This window comes from Armigeres subalbatus, chromosome 2 (assembly GCF_024139115.2).
Source record: "Armigeres subalbatus isolate Guangzhou_Male chromosome 2, GZ_Asu_2, whole genome shotgun sequence".
In the NCBI taxonomy this organism is placed as follows: domain Eukaryota; kingdom Metazoa; phylum Arthropoda; class Insecta; order Diptera; family Culicidae; genus Armigeres; species Armigeres subalbatus.
In genome coordinates this window covers 226191459-226211925 of record NC_085140.1, presented here as the reverse complement: position 1 = coordinate 226211925, position 20467 = coordinate 226191459, and the positions used below count along the sequence as shown (strand labels likewise).

Sequence of the window (20467 nt, the reverse complement as noted above, 5' to 3'; positions counted from 1 at the left end):
ACAGTTGATTTTTACTGCGCGCATGGTAAAATCAAACGGGTTTGTTGTCTGCTGAAAATCGTCGGTGCGTATTCTTAAATTAACCCTCGGAATGGTAGTTTTAACCGCAACATTTTTTTGCGTGTATAACAGTAGCGCAACTGACAGGTATCCAACTATGGTAGCACGGTGAGAGCGCTGCAGACCTGTGCAGCGGTTCATAGAATTCACTCACCCGATGGATTTTGACATTTGAGCGGGTCGTCTTCTCGAACAAAAGTTCATTTTGCGTTCATTATGCGACCCGCTCAAACGTCATAATTTCTTGAGGGAGTTCATTTTGCGTTAGTCTATTTTATCAAATGTCAAATGGGTACGAAGTACAGCAGTGACCGATATGATAAAGAGTGACTCAGAGTCTATTATTAGAGTTACGCAAAGAGTGAAGCCAAATCTACCTATTGAACTGTCAAACCGTCTACCTATCGAGCAAAGTAAACAAATGATTGTGGGTAAGGCGGAAGTATTGTTATCGCCTGATGATCATTATGGCGAATTAAAACTCATGAATTGAAATGTATTAGATTTGTTCTAGAAACAGCTTCAAAAAACTTCAATACACCCCCCAATAAAGTTGCAACAAGAAACTCACGTGTTTGCACTCTGTAGGTGACTTTGGTTATCGAATTAAAAAGCTTTAGAAGTGATCACTCCCGTGAAGTCACTTGAAGGGTTGAACAAAAATGAAAGTTTTCAACATAATAACAAGAGCATCATTCAGAATAAGAGTAAGAAGATCCTCTTTGCGCAACTCTATATAATAGACTCTGGAGTGACTAACTAAAATCTGAGACGAGACCTGCAAAGACGGCTTCTTTTTCCTTGTTTTGACACTTGTTCTTCTTTTCATCACAGTTGATCATCGATTCTCAACTGTTTCCTTGAGTGTTTCACCTAAATCCCGGGTAGAATCTTCTGAGCACAATAAAAGTGTTTGTGATTTACGGATTTGTAAACTTATTTTTATAAAGATTTTCCTATCGGAAATAAAACACGTATTCATAACAGTTCAATATTAAGCTGTCCGGCTTTTCTAGAATACTTTTCAAAGTGAAAAAGTACTCGTAAAACAAAATCATTCGGAATACTTTTTGAGAGATACCAATACTTTAATACTTTTACACAAAAAGGTGCTGGTTGCATCTGACAAATCGTGACAGCGCTTGCTGGTTGCAGATGAAGTTACATTTTTTCCTCTTTGCAAGTCCCGTCCCAGACTAAAATGACAGCGCCGCGAATGTGATCAAAATACTCGCGCCCATTAATGATGCTCTTAGGCTGTAAATCATTCTGGATAAAAAAAATACAATAGAGTTGCAGTAAAACATAATAAAAAAACAAATTTTATTGATGAACATTACATTCCATTGTTGATATATTATATCAATTAAAGTGTCATATTGTTGTTCAAAAAAACGTACAATAAATTCTGTTGTCAGTAAAATTTTGGCAAAAGAATTACAATAAATTCAATTGTAATGGCAAAAATTTGCTCGAGAAAAAATCGTTTTTTTTATTATAGGTAAAGATACATAAGATACCCCTAAGGTAAAGATACATAAGATATTTGATTGCAAGTTGTACTCCCGGAATTAATCAAGGATTTACGAAAGAAGCGGTACCATTATCACAAGATCGCATATGCTCCTGGGATTTGCGGAAGATATCGATATTATCGGGATTGATCGCCTTGCCGTGGAAGAGACTTTTGCGCCTTTTAAGAGGGAGGCAGCGAAGATTGCTCTCAATGTAACAATACGGTCTACAAGCTTGATTGACGACAAATAAATAAATAAATTGGACTCACGATCAATACTAGCAAAACGAAGTACATGGTCGCTGGCAATCAACGTGGGTTCATTAGTGGTGGTGGTATCGAAATGATGCTGGATGGTGAAAAATTTGAAGTGGTAGAAGAATTTGTGTATCTTGGAACATTAGTGACGTGCGATAATGATGTTACCCGCGAAGTGAAAAGGTGTATTGCAGCTGCAAATAGACCTGTGCAGGAGTTCATGAAATTCACTCACCCGATGGATTTTGACATTTGAGCGGGTCGTCTTCTCGAACAAAAGTTTATTTTGCGTTCATTATGCGACCCGCTCAAACGTCATAATTTCTTGGGGGAGTTCATTTTGCGTTAGTCTATAGGGCTTATTACGGACCTCGTAACCAGCTTAAGTCCCGTAGTCTGCAAACGAAAACAAAACTTGCGCTTTATACTACTCTGATTCTTTCGGTGGCTTTATACGGTCATGAAACATGGACGTTAAAAAAGGCTGATTGGAGAGCTTTCAGAGTGTTTGAGCGTAAGGTGCTGCGGACAATACTTGGCGGTAAACAGGAGAACGGCATTTGGCGGTGTCGCATGAATCACGAATCGTACCAGGTGTATAAAGGGATGGATATTATTAAGCTTTACAACACGACAGACTACGGTAGGCTGGTCACGTTGTTCGTATGTCGGAAGAACGTCAAGCGAAGATAATATTTAGTAGAGAACCCGGTAGAGGCCGCAGGCTTCGTGGAAGGCCGCGTACACGATGGCCTTTTGCGCTGTAGCCCATCAAGTATCAAGTAAGTACACACTGCATTATATTCAAACGAATTATGTTGTAATTTCTACCTTGGTTGCAAAGTAATTCGATTATTTATTAAACATATTGTGTTTATTATTATAAATGTTTAAAGAAATATCTCGTTGAAAATAGAGCTTCTTGCCGAGCTTTTTCCCATAGCTGCGCAGCTTCCTCCATTTCGCGGCGGAGGAAATATCTGCCTGGACCATTCCACCAAAAACCACAAGATATTGCTTCGTTACATCATGTCCTGCATTGAAAAGTCATTTGAATTTATCTCATAACTAGCACCATAACATTCTTACCTTTCTAAATACAATAAGCTCAGTACATTCAAAGTTAATTGCCTATGTTCAGGGTATTAAGCCTCCCGGAGTGGAAATTAATTACTATGTCTGAAACTCGATTGTGCATTTGCACAACAACGTCGTCCTCCGCAGCTTAGCGGGTACTGATGAGATCAAATTCTCAGCACCGGGCACGTAGCCGAACTCTCGCAATACATTTTCAGAACAAACTCTCTCATATGTATTTTTATACAAACGCCAACCAAGGTAGGATGAGTATTTAGTATTGTCCGGCTCCTACACACTTACTTCATCAGCAACGGTGCTCAATGAAGTAGGTTTGTGTGTGTGTGTTTGTGCCAGTTGGTCGTCAGATCCCAACACGACCACATAAGTGAAATGTGTAGGAGCCGAACAATTCGCGAAGTCGAAGCAAAATTCTTCACACAAACAATGACAGTTCTTTATGGGTTTTTACAGTAGAGCAACAGAGAGGGGGAGATGGCGGTCATGTTTCACTCAAACTCTGACAGACAGCAATGGGGTTTCCCATAGGAGGGAAGAGCAGAATTTGCTTCGACTTCGCGAATACTGAATACTCATCCTACTTGGTTGGCGTTTGTACAAAAATACATATAAGAGAGTTAGTTCTGAAAATGTATTGCGAGAGTTCGGCTACGTGCCCGGTTCTGGGAATTTGGTTTCATCATTACCCGCTAAGCTGCGGAGCACGACGGAGATCCTTCGTAGCTTAGTAGGGAAAGCACATTTCCAGGGTACTGGTTTTGTGGGGTCAAACCCCACCGAAGGGAGCGGTTACCCTCCAATACCTTATCCGAACTAAATCAATCGCATGCAAGGATGTTATCGATCATTTAGTAATTTGCGTTCGATCATTTAGTAGTTTGTCAATAACTTAATCTAGAAGCAGAATTTCAAAATGTGTTGTATGGTGGACTTCTAGTGTAAAGGTTTTTCTACAACTCAGCCAAATGACTCGTTGTTTGAATTCCCCTAGTAACGGAGTTATAGCTATAGTTTCAGTAACTTAGACTAAATGCTAACAAAATTCCAATCATTTAGTTTAGAATACTGCAACTAGCGGCATAACTCCGTTATTAGTTAAGTTCTAATAACGAACTATTAGGCAAAGTTGTAGAAAAACCTTCGCACTAGAAGTCCACCATACAACACAATTTTAAATTCAGCTTCTAGAATGAGTTATTGACAAACTACTAAATGATCGAACGCAAATAACTAAATGATCGATAACATCCTTGATCGCATGTTGTGCAAATGCATAATCGAGTTTCAGATATAGTAATAAAATAATCTGATGAATCCAATTATCGGTCATTTCTTGGTGCTTCAACTGTTTCCATTACGGTCTGCAGAAAGAAACAACGTTTTACGATATATTTCTTTACCCATGGATAGGTACATACAAACCACAAATTAGCGCTGCTCTTACAACTAAATCTTGACAGCACTTTCTACCATTTAATTGTAGTTTTGTGCACTCAGTTTGAAATAAAATTTATCGAATAACAAAAGAATTAAGATTGTTTACACTTTTCAGGCGGAAAAGATGACGTGTATTGTTGGAAAAAAGTAGAGCGAGTGAACAGGAACAGGTATTGTTATTTTTACCATATTCATGGTTAAATGTACGGTGGCAGTATAGTCACAGATAACAGACATGGAGGCTCGAACAAAATTTCTTGCAAAACATGTGTAAACAAACACACCGAACCTCAACGCCATCGACGTCGACATTGACACTCACAATCTCATTTTGACAACACGATGGCGCTGGTATGCTCTTGCATGCTTAACGATACTAGCGCACAGTGGCATTTTTTGATGACGCTATCGCTGACTATGCACGGTATAAAGGCACCATTCCAAAGTTATTTCGAAATGAACAGTAAAAAGTTATCACAACATAGCAAGTGCAGCTTCAACGTCTATTCTCTGTGGTATAGTGTTTTCGAAAATATTGTTGCTATTTTGACAACACAAGAAGTTGTTATTTTTACTACACGATCATAGTTGAATTTACTGTATACTTGATTTCAGTGTAGTCAGACATCATGAAAATTGCAAAATACAAATACAATCCATGCTTTCAAATACAATGCCATCATTTTTTCGTCAAAGGTATGTTTAATTATCTTTCATTCCATATCTTAATATTTGAAATCGGTTCATTTGTTCAAAAGTTATGATTTTTTGAAAAAAAAATCATTTTTGAAAAAATCGAAAGAAATCGATTTTTGGAACCGCCCTAGCATGGAAATGGTCAATTTTTATGATATTCTATTACCGAATATATCGGTATTTTATGGAATCGCGATTCCATGAAAAAATAATAGGGGAGACTGGGGCGACATGATCCCATTTTCTGGTTTCCGGTGTATCATAGCATAGCATATGTGATTGTATAAATCGTGGGCGCCTATACAGTAGTCGTTCGATAACAGTCATTTAACTGCAATGCTTTTTAACTGCAATAGTTCCAACAGTTTTGCAGTTATCGGACCGCTAAACTTCAAACTGATGTCAAACTCAATGACAGCTGCATTGCGCTGCACATTTAGATGCACTTTGATTGCATCTGACGTCGATTGACAACCGTTTGACGTCTAGAATGCGTTGCAGTTATCGAACGGCATTCGTGAACTGAAAAGTAAATATTTAGCAGTTATCGAACGGTTTTTTTTTTTTTTTTTATCTATTGCATTTATTTGACAGGCTCAGGCGTGTATAACACTTAACGGAGCCGAGACTCTTTATGATATTTAAAAACTATATCATTATTATTAACAGTTAGTAAGGGGAAAGGGACATTGACCAAGATACTCGTGGTGACTCAAGGTTAGATTGCGTAATTTCAGGATGGACAGGGTTGGGATTTTGGTTTTGGGTTTTTTCAGCTGCTCATCCGGGTATTTGACGTCAAAAACGTTGTAGCGTAGCGTCGTGCTCCAGTTGTGGTTCGTCAGGGAGCATCTTCCGGATGGCCAGAGCTTCATGGTACACGGAACAATAAGACAAAGACAAGAAAAAAAACTTGGAAAGAAAAAAAAATGAAATATTAGACTTTGATGTCAGACGAGCAAAGAAAGACATAGATAGCCTGCATATATACCACATCGCGATCCCCCAAAACACTTCTTACTTCCCTGTAGGGTTGTTTACCTCGGGCCACAAGGGTATCCAATAGTTGCTCTCTGGAGGCGTCGTTTTCCGAGCAATACCAAACTACGTGATCGATGTCATCGTAACCGGCTCCACACCTACATATATTGCTATCGACCAGGTTTATTCTATAGAGATGTGCGTTTAGTGAATAGTGATTGGACATAAGCCTCGACATCGTGCGGATAAAGCCTCGACTTAAGTCCTCACCTCTGAACCACGCTCGCGCAGAAACTTTAGGAACTATGGAAAATAGCCACCGTCCAAGTTCATTGTTTGACCAAATCATTTGCCAATTTTGAAGAGTACTCTGACGGACTAATGGGAAAAACTCGTTGTTCGAGATTTGTCTATCATAAACTTCACCTTCCTGTGCGCCCACCTTTGCTAGCGAGTCCGCCTTCTCATTGCCATAGATTAGGCAATGGGATGGGACCATACAAAGGTAATCTTGAATGATCTTTCGACCAAATCACGCATCTGCTCTCTTATATTTGTAAGAAAGTAAGATGCGTGCTTAACAGGTTTCATCGACCGGAGTGCCTCGATAGAACTAAGACTATCCGAGAAGATGAAATAATGGTCTACGGGCTGATCGGAAATTATCCCCAAAGCGAAGTTAATTGCTGCCAGCTCAGCAACATAAACCGAACACGGTTCCTGAAGTTTTCGGAAGGTGATTGAATTTACATTGAAGACACCGAAGCCAGTGGATCCGTTGATGCGAGAACCATCAGTGAAATATCTGTTGTTGCAATTGACATGTTCATATTTTTCGGAAAAAATAGGGGAATGGAAAGATTTCGAAGATGATCTGGTATTCCTTGAATAGCATGTTTCATGGACAAATCGTATTCAATGGAGGAACTGTCGTTGATGAAGCTAACTCGTGGTGGATTATAACATGGAAGACAAAGATCTGTCGATATGTAGTTGAGGTAGACCCTCAGGAATCTTGACTGACGAATCAGTTCAAGCATATTATCGAAATTTTCTAAGACAAGTGTGTTACTTGTTCCACATTTGATCAGTATTCTAAGTGAGAGTTCCCAGTAGCGGTGCTTTAAAGGAGTGACTCCAGCAAGCACCTCCAGGCTCATGTTATGCGTTGAATGCATACAGCCAAGAGCAATACGCAAACAACGATATTGAATTCGTTCCAATTTGATCAGGTGGCACTCAGCTGCTGAGAGGAAGCAGAAAGAGCCGTACTCTAAAACAGAGAGAATAGTCGTTCTATATAGTTTGATGAGATCTTCCGGGTGAGCGCCCCACCAAGTTCCGGAGATAGAACGTAGAAAATGAATCCTTTTTCGGCATTTCTCTATCAAATAATCAATATGGGTTTTCCAGGTACACTTAGAATCAAACCAGACCCCAAGGTATTTTGAAGATAAAGATTGGTTTATGTTATCATTCAACAGCTTTAGTTTCAGTTGAGCAGGGTACCGCTTCTTAGTAAACACAACCAACTGAGTTTTTGCGGTGAAAACTCGATCCCTAAATGTCTGGCCCAAACAGTCAGATTATTTAGGAACTTTGCAATGGTCTTTGCAGGACTTCTGCACATGAACCTCTTAGCGAGATCACGGCATCATCTGCAAGTTGTCTAAGTGTGCATTGTTCTTCCAAACAATCGTCAATATCTTTAACATAGAAATTGTAAAGCAAGGGACTTAAACATGATCCTTGGGGAAGGCCCATGTAGCTATTTCTGGAAGTTGTCAGAGTGCCGAGAGTAAAGTTCATATGTTTCACTGACAACAAGTTGTACAAGAAATTATTTAAAATAACGGGTAATCCACTACTGTGCAGATTTGCCGACAGTATTTCTATGGAAACTGAATCAAAAGCGCCCTTAATATCCAAGAAAACTGAAGCCAATTGCTCCTTATGCGCAAAGGCCAGCTGTATATCTGAAGAGAGCAACGCTAGACAATCATTTGTTCCTTTACCTTTTCGAAAACCGAACTGAGTATTTGATAGTAATGCATTTTGTTCGACCCAATGATCAATTCTTGAAAGGATCATTTTCTCCAATAATTTCCTCATGCACGATAGCATGGCAATCGGTCGGTATGAATTGTGATTAGACGCTGGTTTCCCAGGCTTTTGAATAGCTATTACTTTGACCTGTCGCCATTCAGGTGGCACAATGTTGTACTCCATGAAACAGTTGTACAGGTCAAGTAATCGTCTTTTTGCGATATCTGGGAGGTTTTTCAGAAGATTGAATTTGATGTTATCGCATCCCGGAGCAGAGTTATTCGATGAAAGAAGAGACATAGAAAGTTCCAGCATTATGAATGGTCCACCCAAAGAACCGGGATCAGTGACTGATTCTCGAAATAGCGGTTCTGCTGGTACGGAATCTGGGCAGACCTTTTTAGCGAAGTTGAATATCCATCGATTGGAGTATTCTTCACTCTCATTGGTGGAAATGCGGTTCCGCATGTTGCGAGCCGTTTTCCAAAGTGTTGTCATTGAGGTTTCTCGTGATAGTCCCTCGACAAAACGTCGCCAGTAGCTACGTTTTTTGCCTTGAGAAGATTTTTGAGTTTTCTTTCGAGCCTCAAATACTCTTCAAAAAGCTCTGACCTTCCGTGTTTACGGAAGGCCTTGAAGGCATCAGATTTCTCAGAATACAACTTAGTACATTCATCATCCCATCCAGGAGTGGCTGGTCTTCTTATGACAGATGTACTTGGAACGCGTCGTTTCTGAGCTTCTAGTGCGCTTTTTTTAATCAACTCAGTAAGGAATCGATACTCATCCAGTGGCGGAAGAATATCAGTTGACTCAATACCAATTTTTACCGCCGATGCAAATTTTTGCCAGTCAATGTTCTTCGTGAGGTCGAAAGGAACCTGAACTGGCTCTGATCGTTGATAGCCATTTTTGATTGTGGTGACTATCGGCATGTGGTCACTACCATGGGGATCTTGGATTACCTTCCACGTACAATCTAATGATAGTGAGTTTGAGCATAAAGACAGATCTAATCGACTTTCTTGACCTTGAGGTCCTATTCGAGTTACTTCACCTGTGTTCAAGATATTCAAGTTGAAATCGTCGCACAAATCATAGAAAATTGGCGCTCTATTATCGTCTCTGGTTTCGCCCCATGCAGTACCATGTGCATTCATATCGCCCAGATATTAAAACTGGGGATGATAGAAGCGAAACTGCGCTCCAAAGATGTCGACGACTAAGCGAGGCATTTGGTGGAATATAAACTGAAGCTATGCAAAGGTCTTTATTCTTTACATTTACTTGGCAAGCGACGATTTCCAAGCCATTTACAATTGGGATGGGAATTTTGTAGAAAGGGTAACATTTTTTGATCCCCACAAGAACGCCACCATAGTTATCATCCCGATCTAGGCGAATAATGTTAAAATCGTGGAAGTTGATTTCATCTTCAGAAGAAAGCCATGTTTCACAGAGTGCAAATATATCGCAATCGTGTTTGCGAATCAAAAACTTGAACACGTCTAATTTATTTTTTAGACTATGACAGTTCCACTGTAGCACAGTGATTGTATCTTCTCGATTGGCCGTATTATCCATCGAAAGATACAATTTCTGCAAGAAGGGGCCATGAAACAGTCAATTGCTTCAGATATGTTTCTACTGTTGGTAAAAAGATGTCAATAATTGCCCTCATTGAATTGGGTACATTAAATAATTTCAAAATACGGTCCACAAGGTCCTTAAAGGATATCAGTCCTCGCTTGGACGAGATTCTTTTCTTGGAAGTGCGAGTAGCAGTTTTCTGCTCAGAGATATTTCTTGTCTGAGGTTTCTTTGAAACATCAGTTTTAGGCAATGGCGGGAATGTCTTACTGCAACATGGGTCACAAGGTGCAGTGTAGACAGGCTGCTACGGGATTTTAAATAATCCCCCATTATCATTACCATTTTTTGCAAGCTTTTAGGGACGATTTTTATTTTCTTACGGCGCAATCCCGAGGAAGATGGTTTCTTACTCTTTTTGGGTACGTATACCTCCGCATAATCATCCATATTCTACGTCAGAGTCCGATTCGTCTATGGAAATGACATCATAAAAATCACTTACTTGAACGGCAGCTGAAATAGCAGCCGTTGCGTTGGCAGTTGCGGATGTATCTTGCGACTTCACCATTTCTGCATACGACTGCTTAGAGCGCTGTACTAACGAACGCTTAACTTTTGGGTGCGCTTCTTGTACACCGGGCATTCTTGCAAACCATGGGGAGGGTCTAGACCACAATAAGCACATTTTGTAGCTTGTTGTTGGCATGACTCCTCCCTATGCTTCTCAAAACATTTGCCACAACGGGGCTTGTTGTCGCAAAACTCGGCAGTGTGCCCCAACTGTTTGCAGTTGGTACAATTAAACACCCTCGGCACAAAAAGACGCACCGGAAATAACATATTTTCAATATCTACATATTTTGGGAGAATCGAACCGGCGAACGTCACCCGAAGTGAACCTGACTTGGAATACACTTTTTTACCATCTACCATGACAGCTGAATGCAACTCCTTGCAATCCAGAATATCCACAGTAGATTGCAGGGCATTCTTTAAGCGACCTTTTCCTGCAAGTACATCCGTACAAGTCAGGCTCGCTGCGTTTATCACGCCTTCAATTTCGACCTCTCGCGAGGGCACATAAACCAAATATTCTACATTATACAGTTGGTCTTTTGCAATAGCATTTGCATCCTGATATGTACTGCCGTGAATCGCATATTTGTCCCATATGAATAGGAAACCCAGCAAAGATGGGACAGATATGCGATTCACGGCAGTGTAGGTGCGGTTACACGTAGTTTGTTCCGATTAATCTGATGAAAATCAGTTTTCGGAAAACGACGCGTCAAGTCGCGTTTGATTCCTAAAAAATCAATACTTTTCACTTTCTGCCGAAAGTAAACAACCCAAGGCCCAGGCGAAGAAGCCTGGTAGAATCGCGTGCGAACGACATTGTCTTTGGGAGGCGTTTCGCCTCCGTTTTCTTCGTCCATGTAATATAACCCAAAATCCCCAAAATAATAATAAAAAAAAAAATAATATGAGAAAATACTAATAAGATTTAACTATAATAATAACCAAACAACAACAAAAACACAGAAAAAGCGAAATGAATTAATAATATTTCAGGCGAACTTTTTCGCTTTTTGGCCCACTGTAATCCACCGGTACCTAACAATAGGCAGAACACAAAACGGCACCACTGAAGTGTGGATGAATCGAGTTCAACGGGACAATGGGATACAATATTGTACTTAGCCTGTTCGCTGCCTACTCCACCGAGTAGGTAGCTTTTTACGTGACGGCGACTTTGCTGCTGTTGGTCGTCACAGTAATGCTTTCAGAAAAAAAAGAAACTTCACCTTCTCACGAGACTGCAATAGCATTGCTAAGACAGCTCGCTTCCTTAATTAGTCGGCTGGATAGATCACCTTGTGACTAACTAACTTTTAACTCGCGTAGGCAACTAACGATATAAAAACAACCCCGACCGTGGGGGAAAAAAAACTCCACCGATTAAAAGAGCGTCACGTGATGAGACACGGATGTAAATACGTCCGGCTCGTCCAGAAACACGACAAGGAATGTTATCGAACGGTTACTGTACAATGCTTAATTGAGCAATCTACTGTATATTGTCACAAATTGGTACTTGGGATTAGTACCTTTTCCTATACAGTAGCAGTTGTATACCTGGCCACGTCCTTACAATCACGGAAGGAAGGGAAGGAATGTTAGTTCAACATCTACTAGCAGGGCTTGGATGAATGAAGCAATGAAGATGATGACCGATGCTTCAGCACCAGATATACTCCCGAAGAAGGTAGCTTCATGAGAGAACAGTTTCAAAGTGCTTAGTGAAGAATGCTTCCTCGCTCCCTATGACACTGTTGTATGAAACAGTTGGAGAGTGAAATCAAGCACCCGCTAGTGTAGAGAATATTTAACTCTCTTGCCTCATTTGCGCATTGCTGTTGGAATGAATGTGTGAAAGAGAGGTATATAATGTAGGCTCTCTCTTTCTCGCTAATATGGTCTTGTATTTACACAACACTCACTCGCATCTGAAACACTGCCGATGAACGAAGGAAGCATCCTCAATTCACGCCGCCCTGCGAACGATGCATCCTCGGCACTAGCCGGCTTGTGAAGATGCCACGTTCAAAATTCCCCACTTTCAATGTATAAAACGAATGCTTTGTATTTGCCTCTTCCCTTGTTCGTGCCGAAAGCAGCACGTCATCGAGCGACCTTCAATCGGTGCACCGAAATTAAAGCCTCGCTGTGGGCTAAAAACGAAGCATTCGTTCGTTTTTGAACGAATTTTCCAAAGCCTGTCTACTAGTGAAGATGCAGAACGCTTCAGCTTCAGCTTGAGGATCATCTCGCCCATCCGGGTACGTCTTATTTGACGTACGTCGGCGCCGAGTTCACCGAGCTTGACGTCACTCATCATCGCCTTCAAAACGTCCGAGTACTTAGCCTCGTCCGCCGTGATGACTAGGGCATTGCCCCTGGAGCGATTGGCGCTTACCCTAGACTTCTTGCTACCCTCATTCGCCTGGGCCTTCTTTTCGGCCCTTGACGTCTTCGGTTTCCTCTTGTTCTTGACCAGGGTCCAGGAGGCGTCATCCCCTTCTATTTCCCTGGTCTGGTGCGGCAGAGAACTTTCAGCCTGCCGTAACCCCTTACCAGCGCCTTTCCTGAGTGGACGGACCTTTCCAGGTCCTTCCTCCCCCGGTTTTGGAGGTACCTTGTTCGGGGTAGTAACCCTCCGCGTTTTGGAGCGGCCCCCAGGGAGCTCATCCCCTGGAGACTGTCTCCCCCGTTTTTGTGTCTGCTCCGTTGGATCAGTCACCCTCGACGTACCCGCAAATACTTGAGCCTCAGTCTGGGTAGACTTTGGTACCACCGTCTTCGCTGGCACGCCTTCGGACGATTCGACCTTACCCGAGTCCGCGAATCCTTGGGCCTCAGTCTGGGTAGACCTCGACTCCACCGATTTCACGGGTTTACACTTGGCCGTCCCGACCGCCCTCTCCAGCTTGGCGTCCAGCATCAACTTTCGAAGTTTCTGCAAGCTCCTCTTGAGGTCCTTGCTGATATTATGCTTCGATGACGCAAAGTCAATGATGGCATCCAGCTGTTCCGTCGCCACCTCGAAGGCCGAAAGCCCATCGCGTTTGCGGTTCATCGTCTCCACAAGCCATGGGCCGTCAATAACCCCTACCGGCGTTTTTTTAGCCGAGAGGAAGGTTGTAGCATGTATAACATTATCCAAATAATTGTGAGAGACACTTGAAGACCAGATTATCCATTTACATTTCAATAACCCTACGAACAAACATGTGGTAACAATTAGTAGAAGACCACACTAGCAGTCAATTACCCCGCAGAGACAATTCTTACGCAAAGAAAACCTATATGCATCGGATGCATAAATCAGTTCGATGGCACCAAACACTTTATGCAATAATGGCCATTTGCCTAGCTCAAATTACAATGCGACCCAAGCGCACCACAGTGGTGCGTTTGGTTAAAATCGTGAACTTTTTATTTTACCACTTCAGGGTGTTATTTTTCGACATTGGTGTCTTTGGGAATAAATTTTAGAAAAATATTACGCATCGAATGACGAAAAGTTGTAGTTCCAATTTTTGCCATAGGTGGCGCTGCAAAATGTAACTTCTTTAATAAACGATTTTTAAATATGGTGTCTTTGGCAAAGTAGTAGTGTAATTTATTATGAATTTTATTGCTGAAGACACCGAGTGTCCATCAATCATCGTTTTTGAAATACGGGCGTTTTTTATGGACAGACCCTAAAAAACAGTATTTAAAGATATTTTCGAAACTAACAGTTTCAGGTCAATACAATGTTCTACAAAAATGTATATATAATCAAAATAGACCACTTTCTGGAAGAAACCAGGGATGTTTTTTGCAAACATGACTTGTTATCGCGATTTAGGGTCGAAAATAGTGATATTTGAAGACTTCATATGCAACAGAGGGGCAAATTGGGGCAAGGAAATCCCCACAGGATTTAAAATATCTGGTCTGTAGTTTCATATGCATATAATTATGTCTGTCTCCACGTGTATCCAAACAAGTATTTCTGAATTTCATAAATCGACATTTTCAACTGATATTTATATAATAATTGAGATTTCACCACACTGCATACCACGCTGTTGAATGTTAATGTAAAAAGAAGTGCAGCGTGAAGCTTATTTTCTGTTCTCTTCATCCAATCATTTCACAAAATGCAAATCTGATGTCATACGCTCCTAGAGATGTCGTAAAATCCCGAATAATTGATTAGTAACTAATCGATTACTCTTTATTCTTGTCGATTATTGAATCGATCCATCGTTGGGTAGTAATCGATTTAAAATTAATCGATTATCACAACGATGAATCGATTAATCGATTAATTTGCGACTTCTTAGAGATGTCGTTAATTCCCAATTAATCTATTAGTAATTCATCAATTAGTCGATTATTGAATCGATTAACCATTGGTAAGTAATCGATTCAAAATAATTCGATTATCTCAACGATTAATCGATTAATTGAAATGTATGTATATGATAGCACCTGAATGCTGGCAGTTGGTGGGTAGAAAACCAGCTACTGCTTGGGATTCATTATTAAGTGTATAACGTTAAGGTGTCAACTCATTCATTCTCTCGCTTAGCGTTATAGAGATGTCGCAAATTATTCGATTACTTCGATTAATCGATTCATCGTTGTGATAATCGATTAATTTTAAATCGATTATTACCCAGCGATGAATCGATTCAATAAGAATAAAGAGTAATCGATTAGTTACTAATCGATTATTCGGGATTTTACGACATCCCTAAGCGTATGACGTCAGAATTGCATTGTGTGAAATGATTGGATGGAGAGAACAAAACAATAGCTTCACGCTGCACTTCTTTTGACATTAATTCTTTTCTTCCACATCGAAACTGACTTCAAGTGCCTCCCGTAGGTGAGCTGTAGTTTAAGACCCGATCAATAAAGACATTCTCAGTTCAACTTTCAAACTGAACGCGTCATTCTTGCGGAAAGAACTCCAGTGCAATATAATCCACATGATGTAAAGTTAAAACATCCCATAAGGTTGAGTGACCCACGCTGGCGCTGCGCACTGAGCTGCCGACTATTGCCTCTGGCCTCCTAGGCGGAGACCTGAACAACCCACCTCTTGCGAAGGGGTTGTCGCCTACACTACTACCACTAATTGAAGAATTGACTTGGTTTTCCATTTTGGTCCCACGAGTTGCTAGGGAAAAGAGGTCCACCTCGCCAGAGCCCAGGATGACGCGGTAAGGGACAATTACTGTGGAGGGTGCCCAGATACCCCACAGGCTCCGTTAAAGACCTAGCTTATTATTTCAACCCCCTGACCATGCATCCACTTGGCACGGGTCGCTTGACGCCTTGGGATTAGGGGTTAGGGACGATGGCCCCGGTCTAACTCGCAGTGGCCATGTGGAAGGGTCGTCAAGCCCTTGGACAAAGTCCCTGCTGCCCCGGCTGAGCAAATGTCTGTCTGTCCGTGTGTGTATGTGTTTTTGCGTTGCGTTGTAACGGAGTATTTCGTAGATTGCATACTGATAGTTGTCATGTATATTCTTTACCTGTCTGTCCGTGTGTGTATGTGTGTGCACAAACCGATTTTCTCGCAACAAGTTTCATTCGACAGAGGGCAAAGCCTAGTTGATCACTATCGAATTTAATAATGATCGACCATTGCGTTTAAAAGTTATAAAGAAAATGGTACATCAAACCATATCAGCACAATATAAGGTTGATGTCTTGACTAAATGCGAGAAAGGCAGTATCACTACTCGGTGAATTTAGTTGGGATTTTATTAATGGTGTTATTTTCTATGCTTTTTCAGGATCTTTATTTTCTTTGGAAACAATCAATTAATTGGTAGCGTTGATATTCAAAAACACAGTGACGATCACGAAATCATTCAACAACTGAAGGAGAAATTTGCCGAAATACAGGACAAAAATGACCTATATAGAATTTAAACTACTCTCCCAAAATCTTGGTCAACATACAAAATTATGCAAGAATTCAAGGTTTCGCAACGAACTGTTAAAAACGCAAAGAAACTGCAGATTGAAAAAGGTTTTATGTGCACACCAGACACAAAAGTAAGTATGTCATCGTTAAGCGACGATACTCTAACTCTAGAGACGTATTTGAAAGTGACCAGATAAGCCGAGCATGCCTTGCAAAAAGGATTTTGTAATGGTAAATATGGCGGGAGAAAATGTAAATGTACAGCGCAGATTGCTTTTATGTAATCTTCGGGAGGTATATTCAGTTTTCAAAAAGCGGCATCCTAAACTAAAAATAGAGTTGTATTTGGTTAGAAATTTGTAACAGAATCAGATACAAAAAATATTGTTTATTTATTTCACTTTGTCTTCAGCTATGACTGTACAGACTGAAAAACTTACATATCTAGGTGTTTTAATAACAAACATTTCAAATAAACTCTACACATATTGAAATCAAACCCTTCAACACCGTTCAGAAGCGCAAAACATCTCTCAAGTGGGTTGTTTTGTCCGAAGATTGTCCAAAACAGCAGACGGTGGCGGAAGCGGCGAGCAGGAACAAAAATATTCACCTTGTAGAAGATCCGGACAGTCTATTCGGTTGCTGATTATGTCAAAGGCGAACATTGTTTGCAGAAATATGCGTCATTTTCGTAGAGACTCCAATCGCTGGAGCCGGTTTTCGTACGGGAGCAACCTTATTGGATTGTCCCACGGTAGTCGTCGTAAAGCGAAACGGAGGAAGCAAAGTTGAATTCTTTCAATTCTAGTGATGTGCGTTTCTTGGTATGGTGCCCAGACTTGCACACCATATTCTAGAATACTTCGAACAAGCGAACAGTACAGTACCTTCAGCGCGTACACGTCACGAAACTCGGATGCGTTGCGATGAATGAAGCCGAGTACAGCGAAAGCCTTTGCGGTTGTCGTGGTAATATGTTCGTTGAAGTTTAGCTTGCTGTCCATTATTGCGCCAAGGTCTTTGATGGATGATACTCGTTCCAATGTTGTATCGTTTACAGCGTATTCAAAACTCAGCTGCCTTCTACTTCTGGTAAAGCTTATAACCTTGCACTTCATTCTGTTCATTTCCATCCCGTTCGATACACCAATTAGCTATGGCATCGATGTCTTGCTATAGAGCAGCACAATCAATCAGTGTACTGACTACACGGTAGATTTTCAAGTCATCGGCGTACAGTAGGTGATGACAGCACAGATGGTAACTCATGTCGTCGACAAACAGTATGAAAATCAGAGGCCCAAGGTGACTTCCTTGTGGAACACCAGATGTGGCGAAGCAGTATGGCTCAGTGGACATGAGTTTCACGTAATTAGATCTTCCAAATAAATAGGAGCGCAACCAGTTGAAAAGCCATGCTGGAAACCCTAACCGTTCGAGCTTTCTTATACATAGTTAAATCGTGAGGAACTTTTTCAAAAGCTTTGGAGAAATCCACGTAAACACTGTCGACCTGGCAACGTTTGTCCAAGCAGGAGTTGAGCGTGCTAGTATACACCATTAAGTTAGTTGTGGTCGAACGGTTTTTTACAGATGCGTGTTGGTATTGCGAAATTATAGGTCTCGCAACGGAGTATATCATATCGTGGATCAAAAGCTCAAGCACATTGGCAAGGCAACACAGAATGGAAATGGGACTTCCACACATCTGCCAACTTCCACACATCCGGAAAAACTGATTCCGCCAGCGAGAGATTGTATAACAAGCATACCGGAGCTCCGAAAGCATCTGCGCATCGTTGAATGAATACGGGAGGTAGTTTGCCTGATCCCGGACCAACGTCTGCTGCCACCGAAAGATATATCCGGCGGCAGTTGAAAGTTTTTACAGGTCGTGATGGGTTTCTAGATTGTAATGAACAATCAGAAATTTTGGTTTTTGTTTTTGTTGAAACATGCATCATTACAAATTAGGCAACCTTTCCAAATTATATCAGCGGAGACGAGCCAGCCTCGGGCTGAAAGTCTCTTTAACAAAGACAAAAAAAAAAATATCAGCGTTGTGATATTTATGGCTGGGAGACTTTGCTAATCTATTCAATTAGCAATTAGCCTACTGTTGGGCAATTCGGTGTTAAGCATTTTTTTTGTATCATATTATGATAAAATCCTGATACAACATTTGAAAGATAATGACTACTAACAACAAAATTGTATCGAAATAAGTTATAAATATCATAATATGTTAAAATTGTGTTGAATTTTCGTTACGATCTTCTAGTCGGGATACTATCTGCGTATGCATTTATCATCAGAATGTTAAGTTAATATTCAAAACCCTTAAGGACAGGAAACTTCTACAAGAAATTGTACAATCGTAGCATTACTTGTTATTTGAAATGCTCTGTGACAACCCTACAACCCTCATAACTTTAGTGCAGAACGACAAGGCAGCTACTTGAAACACCTTAAACTCTCTCTCTCTCTCTCTCTCTCTCTCTCTCTCTCTCTCTCTCTCTCTCTCTCTCTCTCTCTCTCTCTCTCTCTCTCTCTCTCTCTCTTTTTTAACTTTTTTTGTGCATTTTCCCTTTCGGATTACTTTAAGCAAACACAAACAGACATAACACTCGTCAAATTATCATCGTTTACTGATTTACTGGTCATTTCAAATAATCATTTGTTGGCCAATCGATCACTCATGGCGCGCGCATCGCATTTGCTCGAGTTTGACGTTTGCTCACTATCGCCATCTGGTTCGTGATTTGCTCAACTAACTGAAATCAACAGATGTCGTTAGTGTTTGAACGACGATGAATTTGATGAGTAAATGTTCAATGTGTTATGTCTGTTTGTCTGTGCTTTAAGTATCAAGATCTATACAACAATTCTATAAATGTTCTCCCCTTTGTAGCATTTCCTGCTGGGTGTTTTTCCTTTTTTATAATATTCTTTATTGGGAGGCATAATCCTTCTCTTGTAATATCTCTTTTTATTTCTTTCTGCAGGAGGCATGACTCTTCTCCTGTAACATAATATTCTTTAATTTTTAAATATTTCTATACGAAGCACGATTTTCCTTCTTGATCATTTTCCCTTTTTGAGATTTAGCAAATTAATGTGCCAATGAATATTTTCATACGTTGTATATACAACCCACGCACGCACGCACTTTTAGAAAAATGTCACCGTATAATATAACTTTCGAAAATTTACATAAAAAAATAAAATGTGATGACTCCCTTTTCGATCAAAAGCCAAGCGGAGTCATCGCATCACCCCCCTTCCCAATTAGCTCATGGTGGAATATGAGGGTCCATTCCCCTTTCTGATGGAATTAGAGAGTCCAATTCTCAGAAAAATAAGTAATTTTTTTGCACCAATGCGCGCTGATGAGTACACTGTTCCTTTGTGGTAAAAGTTAACTGTGTTTCCCAAAAAAAATCTATCGATTGATTTCCTTTTAGATTTGCGAATGCTAGTACAGTATAGGTATAAGAGAGTCAATTTGATTACACAAAATTATAGTTTTTAATAGAATTTTTTAGCAAAATGTATAGATAAGTTGAGTTCAATAGAATATTTATAGCACGACACAACTAAAACTATCGTTAACTATTTAACTACGGAAATCTTATTAAAGAACCCATTACCTCCACTAAGGGTACGGTTACCCTATATGTTCAAACTAATATTTTTCTACTGTCCCCAACCTACTTGAAGTATTGAGCAGAAAGAATTATTGAACACCTTATAGCCATGTTGGCATTTATGGTCCCGATCACGTGCAGTGAAAGCACCATATGGTAGAATCGTAATTCACTTATATTAACTTGAAACTATATAAGATCGTTTTTCTTATATATGCTGATTATTAATGCATAGTTAATCGATATTTCAAAATTATTATGGCTGAAAATTTGTTTAACATAAATCACTGGCACATTGCCTCTTCAATCTCGAACTAATTGAAAATCAATTACATTATTCAATTTCACCATACCTCGGTAATGAATATATTGATTTTAGTAATACAACTTTCCATGCCACCAATATATATTAGTTAAAACTCATTGTTATTGCACTCTACTTACTGTGTTCAATTTGTTAAACAAAACAGAATGTATAAAAGATATTCTTTGTATGAGTATTTTGAATCACTACACTTCAATGGTGGATGCAGCAAGAACTAGTGACTATTTCAATATGTGTAACCAGAGATAAAACTTAAATTATATACAACACTAAGGTGCATCGCAATTATCAGTGAAATGTTTTGTTACATTCTC

The 20467-nt window shown here is 40.2% G+C and overlaps 1 protein-coding gene and 1 long non-coding RNA gene across 2 annotated transcripts in view; both read right to left on the bottom strand.

Moving 5' to 3' along the window:
* Positions 1-20467, bottom strand: part of LOC134211788 (diuretic hormone class 2) — a 106005-nt gene extending 85538 nt beyond the window's left edge. Inside the window, exon 1 of the mRNA XM_062689009.1 lies at positions 20273-20467. The gene's annotated coding sequence lies outside the window, so the exon portion shown is untranslated. The remainder of the gene's footprint in view (positions 1-20272) is intronic.
* On the bottom strand, positions 2648-3059 carry LOC134215962 (uncharacterized). The gene is made up of 2 exons (XR_009980396.1): positions 2924-3059; positions 2648-2868 (listed from the first exon to the last, which is right to left on the bottom strand). It is a non-coding gene; the product is annotated as an uncharacterized LOC134215962 (long non-coding RNA).